Consider the following 17,637-nt stretch of genomic DNA (forward strand, 5'->3'; position numbering starts at 1 on the left):
AATAAATAAGGACTGCAGCTGTGACCTGAGAGATCTTCCGATGCTATAAACCAATGTTATTACATAGAATTACAGCACAGGAACAGGCCATTCGGTGTTTATGCTCCAAACAAGCCTCCTCCCACCTTACTTCATCTCACCCTATCAGTAAATCCTTCTATTCCTTTCTCCCTCATGTACTTATCTAGCTTCCCCTTAAATGCATCACTTTCAAAACATCCTTCTTCAGTTTTGGAAGATTTTATTATATTAATTGTTTAATTTTATTATATTATTTTGGCTAAGTAACAGGAAACAGAGTTGTGGTGAACGGTTGCAGACTGGAGGAAGGTATCCAAGGGTATTCGATATTTAGGAAGGACAGGCAAAAAGGAAAAGGATGTGGGGTGGCGTTGTAAGTAAAGGATGAAATCAGAGCAATAGTGAGAAAGGATATTGGCTCAGAAAGTAAAGATGTAGAATCAGTCTGGGTGGAGTTAAGGAGCACCAAGGGGCAGAAAACACTGGTGGGTGTTGTCTATAGGCCTCCAAACAGTAGTGTTAATGTAGGGGACGGCATCAAACAGGAAATTACAGATGCATGTAACAAGGGTACTACAGTAATCATGGGTGACTTTAATCTACATATAGACTGGCCAAACCAAATTAGCAATAATACTGTGGAGGATGGATTCCTGGAGTGTGTACGAGATGGTTTTTTAGACCAGTACGTTGAGGAGCCAACCGGGGAACAGGCTGTCCTAGATTGGGTATTGTGAAATGAGAAGGGGTTAATTAATAATCTTGTTGTGCACGGTCCTTTAGGGAAGAGTGACCATAACATGATAGAATTCTTCATTAAGATGGAAAGTGAAGTAGTCCAATCCGAAACTAGGGTCCTAAATCTGAACAAAGGAAACTACGAAAGTATGAGAAGTGAGTTGGCTATGATAGGTTGGGAAGCTTCATTAAAAGGCATGATGGCAGATAGGCAATGGCTAACATTTAAGGATCGAATGCATGAATTGCAACAACTATACATTCCTTTCTGGCACAAGAACACAAAAGGAAAAGCAGCCCAACCATGGCTAACAAAATAAATTAAGGATAGTATTAGATCCAAAGAGGAGTCATATAAAGTTGCCAGAAAAAGTAGCAAGCCTGAAGATTGGAAGCAGTTTAGAATTCAGCAAAAAAGGACCAAGAGATTGATTAAGAGGGGAAAAATAGAGTATGAGAGTAAACTTGCAAGGGACATAAAAGTGGACTGTAAAAGCTTCTACAAGTATGTAAAAAGAAAAAGATTAGTGAAGACAAATGTAGGTCCCTTCCAGTCAGAAACGGGAGAATTTATAATGGGGAACAAGGAAATGGCAGTGCAATTAAACAAATACTTTGGTTCTGTCTTCACGGAATAGCTTCCCAGAAATGCTAGGGAACCAAGGGACTAGTGAGAAGGAGGAATTAAAGGAAATTAGTATTAGTAAAAAAAATAGTGCTGGAGAAATTAATGGGACTGAAAGCCGGTAAGTCCCCAAGGCCTGATAATCTGCATCCCAGAGTACTAAAAGAGGTATCCAAGGAAATAGTAGATGCATTAGTTGTCATCTTCCAAAATTCTATAGATTATGGAACAGTTCTTGCAGATTGGAGGGTGGCAATTGTAACCCCACTATTTAAAAAAGGAGGGAGAGAAAACAGGGAACTACAGACCAGTTAGCCTAACATCAATAGTAGGGAAAATACTAGAACCTATTATAAAGGATGTGGTAACAGGACACTTAGAAAATATCAATGGGATTAGACAAAGTCTTTATGAAAGGGAAATCATGTTTGACAAACCTACTGGAATTTTTTGAGGATGTAACTGGTAGAATAGATAAGGGAGAACCAGTGGATGTGGTTTATTTGGATTTTCAGAAGCCCTTTGATAAAGTTCCACATAAGAGGTTAGTGTGCAAAATTAAAGCACATGGGATTGGGGGTAATATACTGGCATGGATTGAAAACTGGTTAACAGACAGGAAACAGAGACTTGGAATAAATAGGTCTTTTTTGGGGTGGCAGGCAGTGACTAGTGGGGTAGCGCAGGGATCAGCTCTTGGGCCCCAACTATTCACAATATATATCAATGATTTGGATGAGGGAACCAAATGTAATATTTCCAAGTTTGCTTACGACACAAAGCTAGGTGGGGTTGTGAGTTGTGAGGAGAATGCAAAGAGGTTTTAAGGCGATTTAGACAAGTTGAGTGAGTGGGCAAATACATGGCAGATGCAGTATAATGTGGATAAATGTGAAGCTATCCACTTCGGAAGGAAAAACAGAAAGGCAGAGTATTATTTAAATGGTGATAGATTGGGAAATGTTGATGTACAAAGGGATCTGGGTGTCCTTGTACACCAGTCACTGAAAGCAAACATGCAGATGCAGCAAGCAAATAGGAAGGCAAATGGTATGTTGGCCTTCATTACAAAAGGATTTGAGTACAGGAGCAAGGATGTCTTACTGCAGTTATACAGGGCCTTGGAGAGACCACACCTGGAGTATTGTGTGCAGTTTTGGCCTTCTTACCTAAGAAAGGATATACTTGCCATAGAGGGAGCTCAGCGAAGGTTCACCAGACTGATTCCTGGGATGGCAGGACTGTCGAATGAGGAGAGATTGGGTCGACTCAGCCTGTATTCACTAGAGTTTAGAAGAATGAGAGGGGATCTTATTGAAACAAATAAAATTCTGACAGGGCTAGTTAGATTGCATGCAGGGAGGATGTTTCCCCTGGCTGGGGGGGTCCAGAACGAGGGGTCACTGTCTCAAGAAATGGGGTAGGACATTTAGGACTGAGATGAGGAGAAATTTCTTCACTCAGAGGGTGGTGAACCTGTGGAATTCTCTACCACAGAAGGCTGTGGAGGCCAAGTCACTGAATATATTTAAGAAGGAGCTGGATAGATTTCTAGACACAAAAAGCATCAAGGGGTATGGGGAGAGAACGGGAATATGGTATTGAGATAGAGGATCAGCCATGATCATATTGAATGGCGGAGCAAGCTCGAAGGGCCAAATGGCCTACTCCTGCTCCTATTTTCTATGTTGCTATACAGTGGTGTTCCCCAGGAGTCGGTATTAGGACCACTGCTTTTTTTGATATAGATTAATGACTTGGACCTGGGTGTACAGGGCACAATTTCCAAATTTGCAGATGACACAAAACTTGGAAGCGTAGTGAACAGTGAGGAGGATAGTGATAGACGTCAAGAGGACTGATGGAATGGGCGGACATGTGGCAGATGAAATTTAACGCAGAGAAGTGCGAAGTGAAACATTTTGGTAGGATGAACGAGGAGAGGCAATATAAACTAAGTAGTACAATTCTAAAGGAGGTGCAGGAACAGAGAGACCTGGGGGTATATGGGCACAAATCATTGAAAGTGGTAGGACAGGTTGATAAAGCAGTTAAAAAGGCATACGGGATCCTAGATTTTATGAATAGAGGCATCGTGTACAAAAGCAAGGAAGTTATGATGAACGTTTATAAAACACTGGTTCGGCCACAAATGGAGTATTATGTCCAATTCTGGGCACCGCACTTTAGGAAGGATGTGAAGGCTTTAGAGAGGGTGCTGAATGGTTCCAGGGATGAGGGACTTCAGTTACGTGGATAGATTGGAAAAGCTGGGGTTGTTCTCCTTACAGCAGAGAAGGTTGAGAGGAGATTTGATGGAGGTATTCAAAATCATGAAGGGTCTAGACAGAGTAGATAGAGAGAAACTGTTCCCATTGGCGGAAGGGTCAAGAACCAGAGGACATAGATTTAAGGTGACTGGCAAAAGATCCAAGGGCGACATGAGGAAAAACTTTTTTACACAGCAAGTGGCTAGGATTTGGAATGCACTGCCTTGGGGGGTTGTGGAGGCAGACTTGATTGTGGCTTTCAAAAGGGAATTGGACAAGTACTTGAAGGGAAAAAATTTGCAGGGCTATGGGGAAAGGGCGGGGGAGTGGGACTAGCTGGATTGCTCTTACAGAGAACCGGCACGGGCTCAACGGGCCAAAAGGCCTCCTTCTGTGCTGTAAACAATCTACGATTCTAGTTAAATCTGAGGTAGCAATGTTCAGCTGTGAATGTTGACTTCACACAATATAGATCATTCACCAATCGTCCTAGCCCACCAATCCAGAAAGAACCTACCTGATATATCAGTCCTAAATTTGTATGTTGCCAATTGATTTCAGAGAATTTTACAAAGCAACCTGCCCAAAATGACTTGTCATAATATTACTTTAGGATTAAGGTATTAACAAATATATACCAATTGTTCCAAAATCCAACGTTTTATTTTAGAGCACATTCCAACCGCAAATGTAATGATTTTTCATCACAAACACAATCAGACCCTGCCCCAACCCCAAAGACATTCCTCAGATTAAACTCAGTCTTGTTCCCTTAATTCCAATCTCACTTCCAATTTCGGCTATCTTGTACCAATACAAATCTTATTCCCTAGATCAATCCCAGTGTTGTTCCCAATATCTTATCCAATCTCATTTCACATACTGAAAGATAAGACCTTAGGTTACTTCATTCAGGTTATACGTCACTAAGGTTGTTTCAAATCTAGGTCTGAAGGTTAAAGAATAATTTTCTATCAAACCATTGGCTAGTCCTTAGTCAGAAAGAGGAAATCTCTATGTCCATTATCAGAGTTGTTCTCCAGCCCAAATCTACCCTCTCTCTTTTGCACAAAGTATTAAAGATTTTTGCTGTTAATATTGATCCAAAAATGTACTGACTGTAGGTAGTTTGAAAAAGGATATTAGCGTTTTTTTTTGTCTATTTCTATTTCTTCTACCTCTTTGAAAGCCTTTCCATCGAGCCCCATGAGTAAAACCTATCGCGCTGCATTTTTAAAGAACAGATTGCCTGATTGAAATGAGGCCTCATAGGTAGCATGTGTCATTTCATCTGTGAGTTTTCATGGAAACCAAATCACAATGATAATCTCGCCTTCGCTACAGCGCTTTGTCTGCTATTAGATCAAGAATCGTAAGTCTGTTCCCCAAGCTAACCACGAAAATAATACAAAGAATTTGGTTGCAAGAAACATGAAGGACATCCAGTAGATGCGGATTGAGACTTTGAGTCAAAAGGAGGTCACAGCAAAGGAGAATTAAAGACTCAGCTTTGCTAAGTTTGATTTTTCACCTTGCAGGGCCGCATCAGTTATTTTTATTATGGTAAACAGGAGATCAATTATATGAAGACAAGAGTGTTTTGATCATGTTTAGCGACTGGTAATTCTTACAGTATTGCAGAGGAAAAGTCACTATCTTGTTTAAAAATTGTTTAGACTGACTCTTTTTCTTTCTACCAGTCAGTTTGTCTGTCTGTTGGTCTGTCTGTGGGTATATCTGTCTGTCTATTGGTCTGGCTGTGGGTGTAACTGTCTGTGGTTGTATCTGTCTGCCTGTGGGTGTATCTGTCTGTGGGTCTGGCTGCGGGTGTATCTGTGGGTATATCTGTTTGTGATTGAGGCAGTGGATCTACATGGATGAAACTGTGTCCAACTACTGCAAACATTTATAGTTGCTCTGCCTTCTGGTGGTTATTTTCCAACAACATATTTCAATGGAGGTTATCCACCGAGAGATATTTGGAAAGAAAGTCACTGGTAGCATCATTACTGCCTCAGCAGTTACTTTGGAATTTGTGCGTCAGCTGTTGTGGATGAGTCATAAATGTGAAATTTTAAAACCTCCCATTCTCTCAGTCACTGTTGTTTGCCTCCTAACATCCATTCTTTCAATGACTGTGACATCTTCTCCATAAACTCCACATTGTCAATCGCAGAGATGTCTACTTCATATTCATATCTGTCACCTTATGTCCTCTTGGCCAACTCAATTGGCATCCATGCTATAATGCCCCCCTGCCAGTGATAGTGACATTGGACTCACAACATCAGCTCTGTCAGTCACAACAATTTACGCCCTGTAAAACCCATTCAGTGTTTCACTCACGTTGATATCAGTTGCTACTGTCCCATCTGAATGGAAAGCAGCAAATGTCCTGCCTGCTCGACTGATGAATTCATAGTCAGACCCTCATAAATACAGACAACTACATCCACTGCAGATCATGTCAAAGCTGATGAGACTTACAGCAACTGAGAAGTTGTTATAACATCGCAATCACACCAGTCATCCCAATTGTTCATTGACAATTGTCCTTCAGAGCAATATGTAACTCTCAGTCTCATGGCCCAAGAATGGAGTGAGATGATCAGTAAGAGGTCAGGACCACGTAAGTGCACCTTTACCTGTATGACTCTAAACTCCCAAGTATAACAAAGCATTATGTCAGTGCACATTCTGTTTTATTACAATAAAGTCCGCAGTAAACACAAGCCAACTTACTGTTTCCTAACATCATGCTTCCTCTGGGTGGCTACACATGCCTTTCTTTCACCTATTCTAGTGCTGCTTCTAGGTGTAACCTGTTGGGCCAGTATCCCGTGAGGTGGTTGGCTGCTCATCTTCTACAAAAGGGTCATGGGACTGAGGTGCCCCTTTTCTCAAGGAAGCTTCTGGCAAGGTGGTGCTGCTGGCTGCGTCTCTGGAGCATATTTCTGGGCAGCCTGGTGTCACTTCCCATGCTAGTGTGTGGGGCTTAGAGGGGAATGACTGGAGGCCGGGCATGTTGTCGAAAACTTAATTACCTATTATATACAATGCATTAACTCCAAACACTTATTTTCAGACAAGTAAGAATTTTAATTAAAAGAAACTTGAGCTCAAGGGAAGACCTGCTCTAAACAATGGTCAGAACAACCTCTTCTCTGAACAAAATAAAACAGTTCACATTTATACAGTTTAATTAGTAATGTCTGTCTATCATAGAATATGGGCGTACAAGTACATTCTTTATTAGTTCAAGTGGTTAGTAAATCAAGTAGTGAGCCTGCCTCTTCTGGACATCCATAGCTCATTCCTGTTTTGGCACGTAGGTCTCATAGGCCTGAGAACACTACCCTCCTTAAATTCTGAAGCTGGCTTATCAGTAGGGCTGAAGTCAGTCTCAAGGCCACATGGCCTCTCAAGAACTGTATTCTCATTATATTTTATAGTCAGCAATACCCTTATCTGCTCGGGGGGGGAGGGGGGGCAGACAGTACCAAGCACCTGGACAGCCAACTTAATTATCAACATACCAAGGCTTAAACGTAATTACACAATTGTGTCTTTCTGTGTGTGTGTGCTGTAGCTACCCCATGTATGGGAGTCAAGGAGTTAACATTGGTCAAATATCCATCATGCATTTCTTTTCTTTTTATGGTCAAGTAACTGTTCACGTATATCTACATTAATGTGGTCAGGTATCTCTTTATGGTTTTCCACAATGTGTTGCTGTCCTGAGAGACGGCAGTACCAAGCGGGAGAACTCCAGCCGTTAGATCCAGAGCCCAGTGGAATGCAGTGCCCCAGCGGGATGGCTGGTCTAATGGCAGCTCTCAGATCCTGAAAGCTCCGAGAGGCAGCAGCCTGCATTGCACCCGCCATGGTCTGGAAGCCAGTATGCAAGGTGCTATATATTCTCCTTCCTTGGAGGTGGAGGCATCAACTAGTCCCATGCCGCTTTTTAGGACCGGCTGCAGATTCCAATTAAGCTGCCACACGGTCTGCAATGAAGACCCAGCTTCTCTGATGTTGTCACAATCGACAGTTCTAGACTCAAGGGCCACACCTACTAGTTGCTGCACATCCTCGGAGACTGACCCCAGATCCTGCACATAGGTGTGATGTTCCTCCAACATCCTTATCTTCAGGTGAGTACCCATGAGTTCTGGGTCCCATGGCTCTGAAGCCAGAGGCAGCCTTCTCCTCGGCCTCTGCTGGGAAGGGGGTAGACCCTCACCCATTTTCCACTTCTCCAGCTCCCTTGTGCTCTGTGAATTGCCACACCCTCACTAACAATATCTATACTTTTATGCGTGGGAGTGAAGAAGCAAGTCACGCAGTGGGTGAGTCAAGAAGTTTGGAGCAGAGGGCCACGGGCAGGAAGTCTCTATAGGAAATCACGGATGGGCTTGAGTTCGACTTCATCTCTTTTATCTCCCTCTTTCTCATCATCCTCCTCGTCTTCATCATCATAATTCGCAAGGAGGGAGTTGCATCTCTTCGTTCTCATCATCATCAATATCTTCCTCCTCCTGTGCCCCCTGTTGTTGTGGTGGATCTACAGGAAAGGAGGTTAGAAGCTAAGAATGGATTAGTATTACCACCTTGGGATTAAAGAGATGGAAGCTTGTGGCTGTGCAGCACTTCATAGGTATGCCAGGGCAACAGTGTTGGTGTTCAGTTATTAACCTGGTACTGGCAATCTGTTTCTGACCTCATCATCTCCCACAACAAGGGCAAAGTTCCTCCCCATGAGCTCCAATGGCCTTCTCCTCAAGTTTGGAGCTGTCCCCTGCAATGCCCTTCCTCTTGCAGGCACTGTGTGCCATTTTCTCCTGCAACAGGATTGAGTCAATTAGGGAAAGGCTAGCAATTGAGGAATGTGTGCCAAGCGGCATGAGAAAGCTGAAGTAAGAAATGTGGTGGTATCAGTCTGTTAAAGTGGAGGAAGGGCTTTAAGGTTGTGAATGGAAATAATTGCTGCAAGGGGAGATGGATAGCTATAGTGTAAGAACCTGAGTTAATGCTCTCCTCCTCCTTAACCAGAGGGCATTGTGAAGGGTTAGTTGCACAACTGTTGCTTTTAGAGGGTGAGATGTGTGCTGCTGTGTTACCTTGCCTGCCCTGGTCAGGTCATGAAATTTCTTGCAGCACTGGTCTACAGAGCTGGGAGTGAAACAGTTGGCAGTCAGTGTTAGTGCCACCTCCTTCCACATTGCACAAGTGGCATTTCTGGCAGATTTGCTGCTATGGGCACAATCACTCTGTATCTCCTGATCTCAATTTCCTTCTTGGGCTTGCAGGTCAAACTCATTGTGGCACCTTTTCCTCCGCCTGATGCCTGGTTTGGCTACATGTGGCAGCTGCTCCTATAGTAGACATTCTGGAGAAGTGGCACAAAAAGATCTATGGGACATGCAGTCAAACTTGCTGACAGTCAACTGAATGGCTGAGGACTGTTACTCAGAATTTCAATAGAAGGAAAATCAGGCGGATTCTGTCTCTGGCACGCGATCCTCCATATCAGATCTTCCTTTCTACACTCCTTCCAGGCGATACTCAATGCCAGTACAGAAAAGAAAAAAATCCACCCCATTATGCTCCTTTTCAGTTGTCCCATCTTGCGAAGAATGCACTGTGTTGGAGAAAGTCCATCAATGATTCACCTGGGTTAAAGAGATTGAACAAAGGTGGAGGACTGGGTGAATTTAGGTTATATTCATTGCAGTTGCAGAGGGTAATGGGTGACTTGATTGAGATGTTTAAAATAATGAAGGGAATTCATAAGATGGATGGAGAATGACTCTTCCCTCTAGTAGGGAACATAGTCTTAGAACTTCAGCTAAGCCGGTTAGAAGTGAATCCAGGAGAAAGTTCTTTACACAAAGGGCGGTGAGTCTGTGGAATGCGCTGCTCCAGAAGGCCATTGAATCAGTTGAGGTGTTTAAAAGGGAGATTAGCAAAATAAGACTGCCAATAAGTTGGAGGAGCAGGTTTGATGGGCCAAATGGCCTACTTCGATTCCTTTGTTCGTAAAATTGGAAAGGAAAACAAAACTCTCACTGTCTACATTATAAAACATTTACAATTCTGTTACCTTAATTATAAGGCTCTCAGCTTTCTCTGCTATGAGGCTGCAGGACCATGGTTCTGGGTTGGATTGCCACTAGGGAACATTTTTATCCTGTATTTACCATGGGGGCACATATGCAAATATACTTTGAAAGTGGAAAAGAGCAATCAAGTGAACACAAACACGAAAGAGAAAACATCAAATACAGTGGGGTCACAGAGGAGACATTACATCCTTGGTTTTACTTTACAACAGTACAGCTTAGATTACCTTGGTTTAGATTCATTGCACCTTCCACCTATATCACTATTTTGAAGCTAGAAATCTAGAATTAAAAATTTGGGTGAGACCATGATTTGTTTTTCTCTTTCAGATGTTCATGCACCTGTTGTGCATATTTTGTTTTGTTTCTTCTTGGGATGTGGGCGTCACCAGCAAGGCTGGCATTTATTGCCCATCCCTAGTTGCCCTGAGAAGGTGGTGGTGAGCCTTCACCTTGAACCGCTGCATTCCGTGTGGTGAAGATGCTCCCACAATGGTGATAGGTAGAGAATTCCAGGATTTTGACCCAGTGACAATGAAGGTATAGCGATATATGTCCAAGTCAGGATGGTGTGTGACATGGAGGGGAACTTGTTGGTGATGGCACTGTTGCTCTTGTCCTTGCTGGCAAAAGTTGCTGGGCGGGAGGTGCTATCAAAATAAGTTTGGGAGTTGCTGCAGTGTATTCTGCAGAGAGTACAAACTGCATTTTATCTATCAATTATTCATTGATTTAATTGCGTTTCATTGTTTTGCATATTTGCCTGTTGCTGCAATAATCACTCTGTCAGGATTATTGGAGCCACGGCTTGGAGCAGTAAACCATAGAATCTTGTGTCCATAACACCACACCCAGTGCTTTATTGGTTTCAGATAGCTGTCATGGGGGGAGGGAACTGAGCAGAGAGGAGGAGATGTTCCACCAAGAGGGAGGAAAAATCAGAGAAAAAAGATACACACATCCCTCTCACATGGCCATCAGTAGAGGCCTGGGTAAAACCCAGCTACTCATAAAATGCACTTGTATGTCCACCTACTGGTAAGTACAGGATAAGAACAACATCATCTCCCATGTCCTCACCTCCCTATGTCCCTCCTTCAGATGGAGGGAACAAAGCTGCAGGATCTTGCCGAGATAGGGAATGAGGTATGAAGTGGGACGAACCTAGAGAAAGGTGGAAAGAAAAAGCATTAAAAAAAATGCCCATTAAAAGATATAGTTGAGATACTGGACGGACTAAAAATTGATAAAGAAGAGGTAGTAGAAAGACTAGCTGTACTTAAAGTAGATAAGTCATCAGGTCCGGATGGAATGCATTCTAGGTTGCTGAGGGAAGTAAGAATGGAAATTGCGGAGCTACTGGCCATAATCTTCCAAACATCCGTGGATACAGGGATGGTGCTGGAGGACTAGAGAATTGCAAATGTTGCACCCTTGTTCAAAAAAGGATGTAAGGATAAACCCAGCAACTATAGGTTAGTCAATTTAACCTCAGTGGTGGGGAAACGATAATCCGGGAAGAATTAACAGTCACTTGGATGAGTGTGGATTAGGGAAAGCCAGCACGGATTTGTTAAAGGCAAATCGTGTTAACTAACCTGATAAGAGTTTTTTGATGTGGTAACAGAGAGTGTTGACGAGGGCAATGCAGTTGATGTGGTGTATATGGATTTTCATAAGGCGTTTGATAAAGCACCACATGGTAGGTTTATCATCAAGATTGCAGCCCATGGAATAAAAGGGGCAGTAGCAACATGGATACAGAATTGGCTAATTGACAGGAAACAGAGAGCGGTGAACGGTTGTTTTTCGCACTGGAGGGAGGTGTAGAGTGGTGTTCCCCAGGGGTCGGTCCTGGGACCACTGCTTTTCTTGATATATGTTAATAACTTGGACTTGGGTGTACTGGGCACAATTTCCAAATTTGCAGATGACACAAAACTTGGAAGGGTAGTAAACAGTGAGGAGGATAATGATAGACTTCAAGAGGGGCCTAGATAGAGTGGATAGGAAGGACCTAGTTCCCTTAGCAGAGGGGTCAATAACCAGGGGGCATAGATTTAAAGTGATTGGTAGAAGGATTAGAGTGGAAATGAGGAAAAGATTTTTCAGCCAGAGGATGGTGTGGGTCTGGAACTTAATGCCTGAGAGGGTGGTAGAGGCAGAAACCCTCAACTCATTTAAAAAATATCTGGATGTGCACCTGAAGAGCTGTGACCTGCAGGGCTACGGACCAAATGCAGGAAAGTGGGATTAGGCTGGGTGGCTCCTTTCTCAGCCAGCATGGACACGATGGGCCGAATGGCCTCCTTCTGTGCCGTTTATTTTCTATGATATAGACAGACTGGTGGCATGGGGCAGACACTTAGCAGATGAAATTTAACGCAGAACAATGCGAAGTGATACATTTTGGTAGGAAGAACGAGGAGAGGCAATATAAACAAAAGGGCACAACTGTAAAAGGGGTACAGGAACAGAGAGATCTGGGGGTATATGTGCACAAATCGTTGAAGATGGCAGGGCAGGTTGAGAAAGCAGTTAAAAAAGCATACAGGATCCTGGGCTTTATAAATAGAGGCATAGAGTACAAAAGTATGGAAGTCATGATGAACCTTTATAAAACATTGGTTTGGCCACCGCACTTTAGGAAAGATGTGAAGGCCTTAGAGAGGGTTCAGAAGAGATTTACTAGAATGATTCCAGGGATGAGGGACTTTAGTTACGTGGATAGACTGGAGAAGCTGGAGTTGTTCTCCTTGGAACAGAGAAGGTTGCGAGGAGATTTGATAGAGGTATTCAAAATCATGAAGGGTCTTAGACAGAGTAGATAGAGAGAAACTGTTCCCATTGGTAGAAGGGTCAAGAACCAGCGGACATAGATTTAAGGTGATTGGCAAAAGAACCAAAGGTGACATGAAGAAAAACTTTTTTACACAGTGAGTGGTTAGGATCTGGAATGCATTGGTGGAGGCAGATTCAATCATGGCCTTCAAAAGGGAACTGGATGAGTACTCGAAAGGAAAAAATTTGCAGGGCTGCTGTAACCTTTCTGTGATTCTAAAAAATTAATCCTAGTTGCCAGACACATTCATTCACATTCACTTACACACACACACTCACAAACACATGCACACTCTTGTGCATTCGCCAACAGGTTGCTGCAGAGTTTGGGGTTAATGTGAAGCTCAGTTTGTTTGAAGGCTGCTTTCTGTTACCTGATGATTAAATGCTCCATAGTCCACAGGTAATTGATTTTTTTTACACACAGTTTGTTGTAAAGAACTGATGCTGTGTTGCCAGGGCAACCTTTTTCTGAAAGGTTTTGGAGTCTGAGCTGCTTGAGGGCTCCTTGAACCCACTGCCTCCCCTCTGGGAGCAACATTCCACCAAGATTCTTCAAGGAGAGAGAGACTGAGGATTTCTCAAGGACAATCACGAGAATTGTTCTTTGGACTACTTCAATTAACTGAAAACAACAAACAGAGACACAACAGCATTATTGATATTCCATTTTGTTTCACTTTTGTTTTTATTTAGTTAAGCATTTCAAAGGAAAATGAATGAAAACAAAGATGTTTTCTCATTTGTTAATGTTTTCTTTACTTTGGGTCGTCGCTAGCACGAGGTAAATTGACTCAGATGGTTGGAGAAGTCCCATTAGCTGGAGCTGATTGCAGTCTGGTCCTTGTTATTTGAGTGCGAGCTCAGTGATGAGAGTTTATATTACATGCTGTACTGGGTATTTGACCTCAGTTTGTCCTCATTATGAATCAGTTCTTGTATTCTGTGAATCGTAATAAGGCATTTATCATACAGAATTTTTCACAGATGAATGCGAAAATTAGTTAGTTATTCTTTTAACCAGCTAACAAAATAACAAGATGATTCAGATGAGGAAGACCATTTGGCTCATCTTAGCTGGACGAGTAGAAATATTTTACATATGTGCACACTTCCTGTCTGTCACGTCGCACTTCTTTTGTAACACCACAGCCATCACAGTTATGATATGCAAATTTTGCATCTCAAATGCATCCAATTGGCTTAAAATTGCTATTTATAAACCACTGGCAAAGCACAATTCAACAGATAGGCAGGTAGCTAAATTTTCAGTGGAAAACTACTGAGGACTTCGAAGAATAAGCAATCCCAATGGACCAGTCAGGAGAATCTACCAATAAATGAAAGGAGAAGCTGAACGAGTCAAATCGTTCCAAATACTTTTGGGGGAAAAAATATTCATCCAGCAATTATTTTTTGCTCTCAGCCTGGTGAATGTGGGATAAAAATAAGTGACCTAAATTTTCAACAAGGGTTCTAACAGTGTCCTGCCACAACTGTGGCGGGGCACTAGCAGAAGACCCATTTCCTTGGGGGTTCCGACAGTCTCCTGCTGGAGTTATGGGGAGGAATACGACTGGGAAGAACCTACGTGGAATTTCAGGGCCAAAGCTTCTGACATAAACAAAATTAAGACTGATATATTTCATATTAACAAAATTAAACTAAGCTATGAAGTTGTCTTTGAGTATCTTGGTTAATCATTTTATGTGAAGGACTCAACCTCTCAAAAAACTGGGCTTAAAGTTGATATTTTGATCCACAGCTATCATTCTGGTAGCTTCCAGAAGATAGAACAGTCTGAACATGTGCCTAAATTCCAATCAAGCATCAGTAGGATTCTCTTACTTAGGAACGTAGGAACAGGAGTAGGCCATTCAGCCACTCGAGCCTGTTCTGCCATTCAATTAGATCATGGCTGATCTGTGTCTATAATCCATTTTCACACCTTTGTTCCATGTGCCTTGATACCCTTATCATCTAACAAAAATCTGTCAATCTCAGTCTTGAAGATTTCAATTGACCTCCAGCATCCACAGCCTTTTGGGGGAAGAGAGTTCCAGATTTCCACTACACTCCAGATTTCCACTACACTTTGTGTGAAAAAGTGCTTCCTGATTTCACTCCTAAACGGCCTGGCTCTAATTTTATGATTGTGCCCTCCTTGTTCTGGATTCTCCCACCAGTGGAAATAGTTTCTCTGTATCTCCCTATTGAATTCTTTTATCATTTTAAAAACCTCAATTAGATCGCCCCTCAACCCTCTAAACTCAAGGTAATACAAGCCAAGTTTGTGCAACCTGTCCTCATAATTTAACCCTTTAAGCCCCGGTATCATTCTGGTGAATCTGCACTGCACCTCCTCCAAGGCCAGTATATCCTTCCTGAGGTTCAGTGCCCAAAACTGAACACAGTACTCCTGGTTTGGTCTGACCAAGGCGTCACTTCCTTCCCTTTGCATTCCAGCCCATTGAGATAAAGGCCAACAATGTATTAGCCTTTTTGATTACTTTTTGTATATGTGCATTAGCTTTTAGTGACGAGTGTACATGAACACCCAAATTCCTTGGCTCCTCCACAGTTCCTAGTCTCTCACCCTTAAGAGAATATTCCGATTTGTCTTTCTCAGATCGAAAGTGGATAGCCTCACACTTCCCCACATTGAACTGCAGCTGCCAGTTTTCCACACTCATTTAATGTATCCCTTTGTAACTTCCTGCTGCTATCTACACAATTTATCATGCCTCCTAACTTAGTGTCATCTGCAAACTTGGATATACAACTCTATTCCTTCATACAATTCAATTATAAAAATATATGGTGAAAAGCTGAGGCCCTAGTACAGATCCCTGGGAGCACCACTTGTCACATCCTGCCAATCAGAGTACATTCCCTTTATTCCTACCCTTTGTCTCCTATCTCTCAACCAATTACCAACCTATATCGTAAGGTTACCTCCAATTCTGTGCGCTTTTTTTTGCTAATAGTCTTTTACGTGGAACCTTATCAAATGCCTTATTTGGGTGAAGGGCAGAGGAAAATAGTCCTTATTACACCCTGATTTATAATGTTATAATGCCTTTCTATCATGTGGTACAGAGTCGCAGAGGAGGCAACCATGGCTAGAGCAACAAATTATGCGGGCTTCAAAAAATAAATGATGCCTGGGAGCATGTTTAAGGCTATGACATGTTTTGGAGAGTATAACTGACTATAAGCCACTTGATTGATTTTTGTGGCTTTGGATCCTGTCCCTTGAGAGTTACTATAACATTCTCATTACTGCAGTTTCAATCCCTCCATTAAAATAGTGGACCAAAGTAATTTGTACAAACTTGTTGCTGATATTGGTAGGCTCACACTGCTGGCTCTAATAGAACAAACCTCGTTATCTGCCCTTGGTCGCAGCTGGTTCCATTTTTTTGTTACAGTCAGTCGAAGTGTTCGAATCTCAATGAAAAGAAAAAAACACTTTTGCCACTTCCCATGCACTTGTGGTAGAGGTTGGGCTTTAAAAGCTGGTGTATGTAAATGGCAAAGAGATTATGTTCAACTTTGACATGGAAGCCACACTGAATGGAGTCATAGAATCATAGATAGAATCATAGAAGTTACAACATGGAAACAGGCCCTTCGGCCCAACATGTCCATGTCGCCCAGTTTATACCACTAAGCTAGTCCCAATTGCCTGCACTTGGCCCATATCCCTCGATACCCATCTTCCCCATGTAAATAGAGTCCTTGCTTGATTTGAGTGAGATGCTGTATTTGCACATTCATTACTGGTAATTATCACGTTGCTATTTGTGGGAGCTTGCTGTGCATAATTTGGTTGCTGCAGCAACTTGAGGTTGTGAAAGGTGCTATAGAAATGCAAGTCTTTTTTATTATTATTTTGTGGGTGTTCCAATTAAACGTACAGCCCGGAATTGTGATATTAAGTTATGGTGAAAATAATTCTGCAGTTAATGATCACCTGTTAGGAAAGAAGTGAAAGAGAATGAAGCCGAATTGAGGAAATTCAGAGTTCAACATACATAATCCTCCCAGGGTTTTAACTTTTGAATAAACTCACAGCGCCACATAAACTGTCATGGGCTTTGACTGTTGAACACAGTAAGAATCATCCTGATGCTACACTTTGTATTAAACACCAACAAACTCACACTTGAACACTTTCCGAAAAAGTACACACAAAAAGAAAGAAAAACAGCTGTTTTTTCTCACCTCGCGATAACATCTTTCCTCCGCAAAATGAAGAGCCAAACAGCTGCCAATCGAGAGAAACATCCAACTGCGGCTCCTCTAATTCACCGTGGGATTTGTCTATTTAGATCACTTCCCCACAGGGAATATCTGACCAATGATCCTAAAGGGCGGGCCAGTTGAGCAGTTAAATATCACAACCATGCTTCAGACTCCCAGTCAACAATGCCATGGGAAAACAGCTAAACCTTTTACACAATCACCATTCTATGTTTTGTTGGTACTAGTAGGGAACCTACTGAAGACGTTCAGCGCCGGTATATGTAACATACAGGAGCTGTCTGCTATTTTTATAGGAGCTGTACATCAATTGTACAGAGAAGTCACATCATTTATATAACTCCTTACAGTGAGATGTGCACAGTCATGTATAATACTAGATACAAATGGATTGTTCACTTTAGCAGGTATGTTCTGAGCATGAATGTGATTAAATTAAAGAAGAACTTGCATTTGGATAGTGCTTTTCACATCCTCAGGATGTCTTAAAGCACTTGACAGCTAATGAGGTACTTTTGAAATGTCACTGTTATATAGGCAAACGCAGAAGCAAATTTGCACACAGCAAAATCGCACAAACAGTGGATTGGAAGAATGACCAGTTAATTTGCTTGAGTGGTGTTGGTGGGAAGAATATTGGTCAGTACTCCAACTCCCTGCTCTTCTTCAAAAAAAGTGCAATGGGATACTCAACGTCCACCTGATCAGGTCGGGACTTTGTTTGGCTCATCATCTAAAAGACGGTGCCTGCAACAAT

General features: G+C 42.2%; 1 protein-coding gene and 1 long non-coding RNA gene across 10 annotated transcripts in view; one reads left to right on the plus strand and one right to left on the minus strand.

Moving 5' to 3' along the window:
- LOC137306046 (sodium/calcium exchanger 3-like) overlaps nucleotides 1-17,637 on the plus strand; it is a 237,655-nt gene that overhangs the window by 167,347 nt on the left and 52,671 nt on the right. The gene's annotated exons all lie outside the window — the stretch shown is intronic.
- Nucleotides 13,348-17,637, minus strand: part of LOC137306047 (uncharacterized) — a 77,309-nt gene continuing 73,019 nt past the window's right edge. Inside the window, exon 3 of the long non-coding RNA XR_010958814.1 lies at nucleotides 13,348-13,557. This is a non-coding gene — a long non-coding RNA (uncharacterized lncRNA). The remainder of the gene's footprint in view (nucleotides 13,558-17,637) is intronic.

The sequence above is a fragment of the Heptranchias perlo genome, chromosome 41 (assembly GCF_035084215.1).
Source record: "Heptranchias perlo isolate sHepPer1 chromosome 41, sHepPer1.hap1, whole genome shotgun sequence".
NCBI lineage: Eukaryota > Metazoa > Chordata > Chondrichthyes > Hexanchiformes > Hexanchidae > Heptranchias > Heptranchias perlo.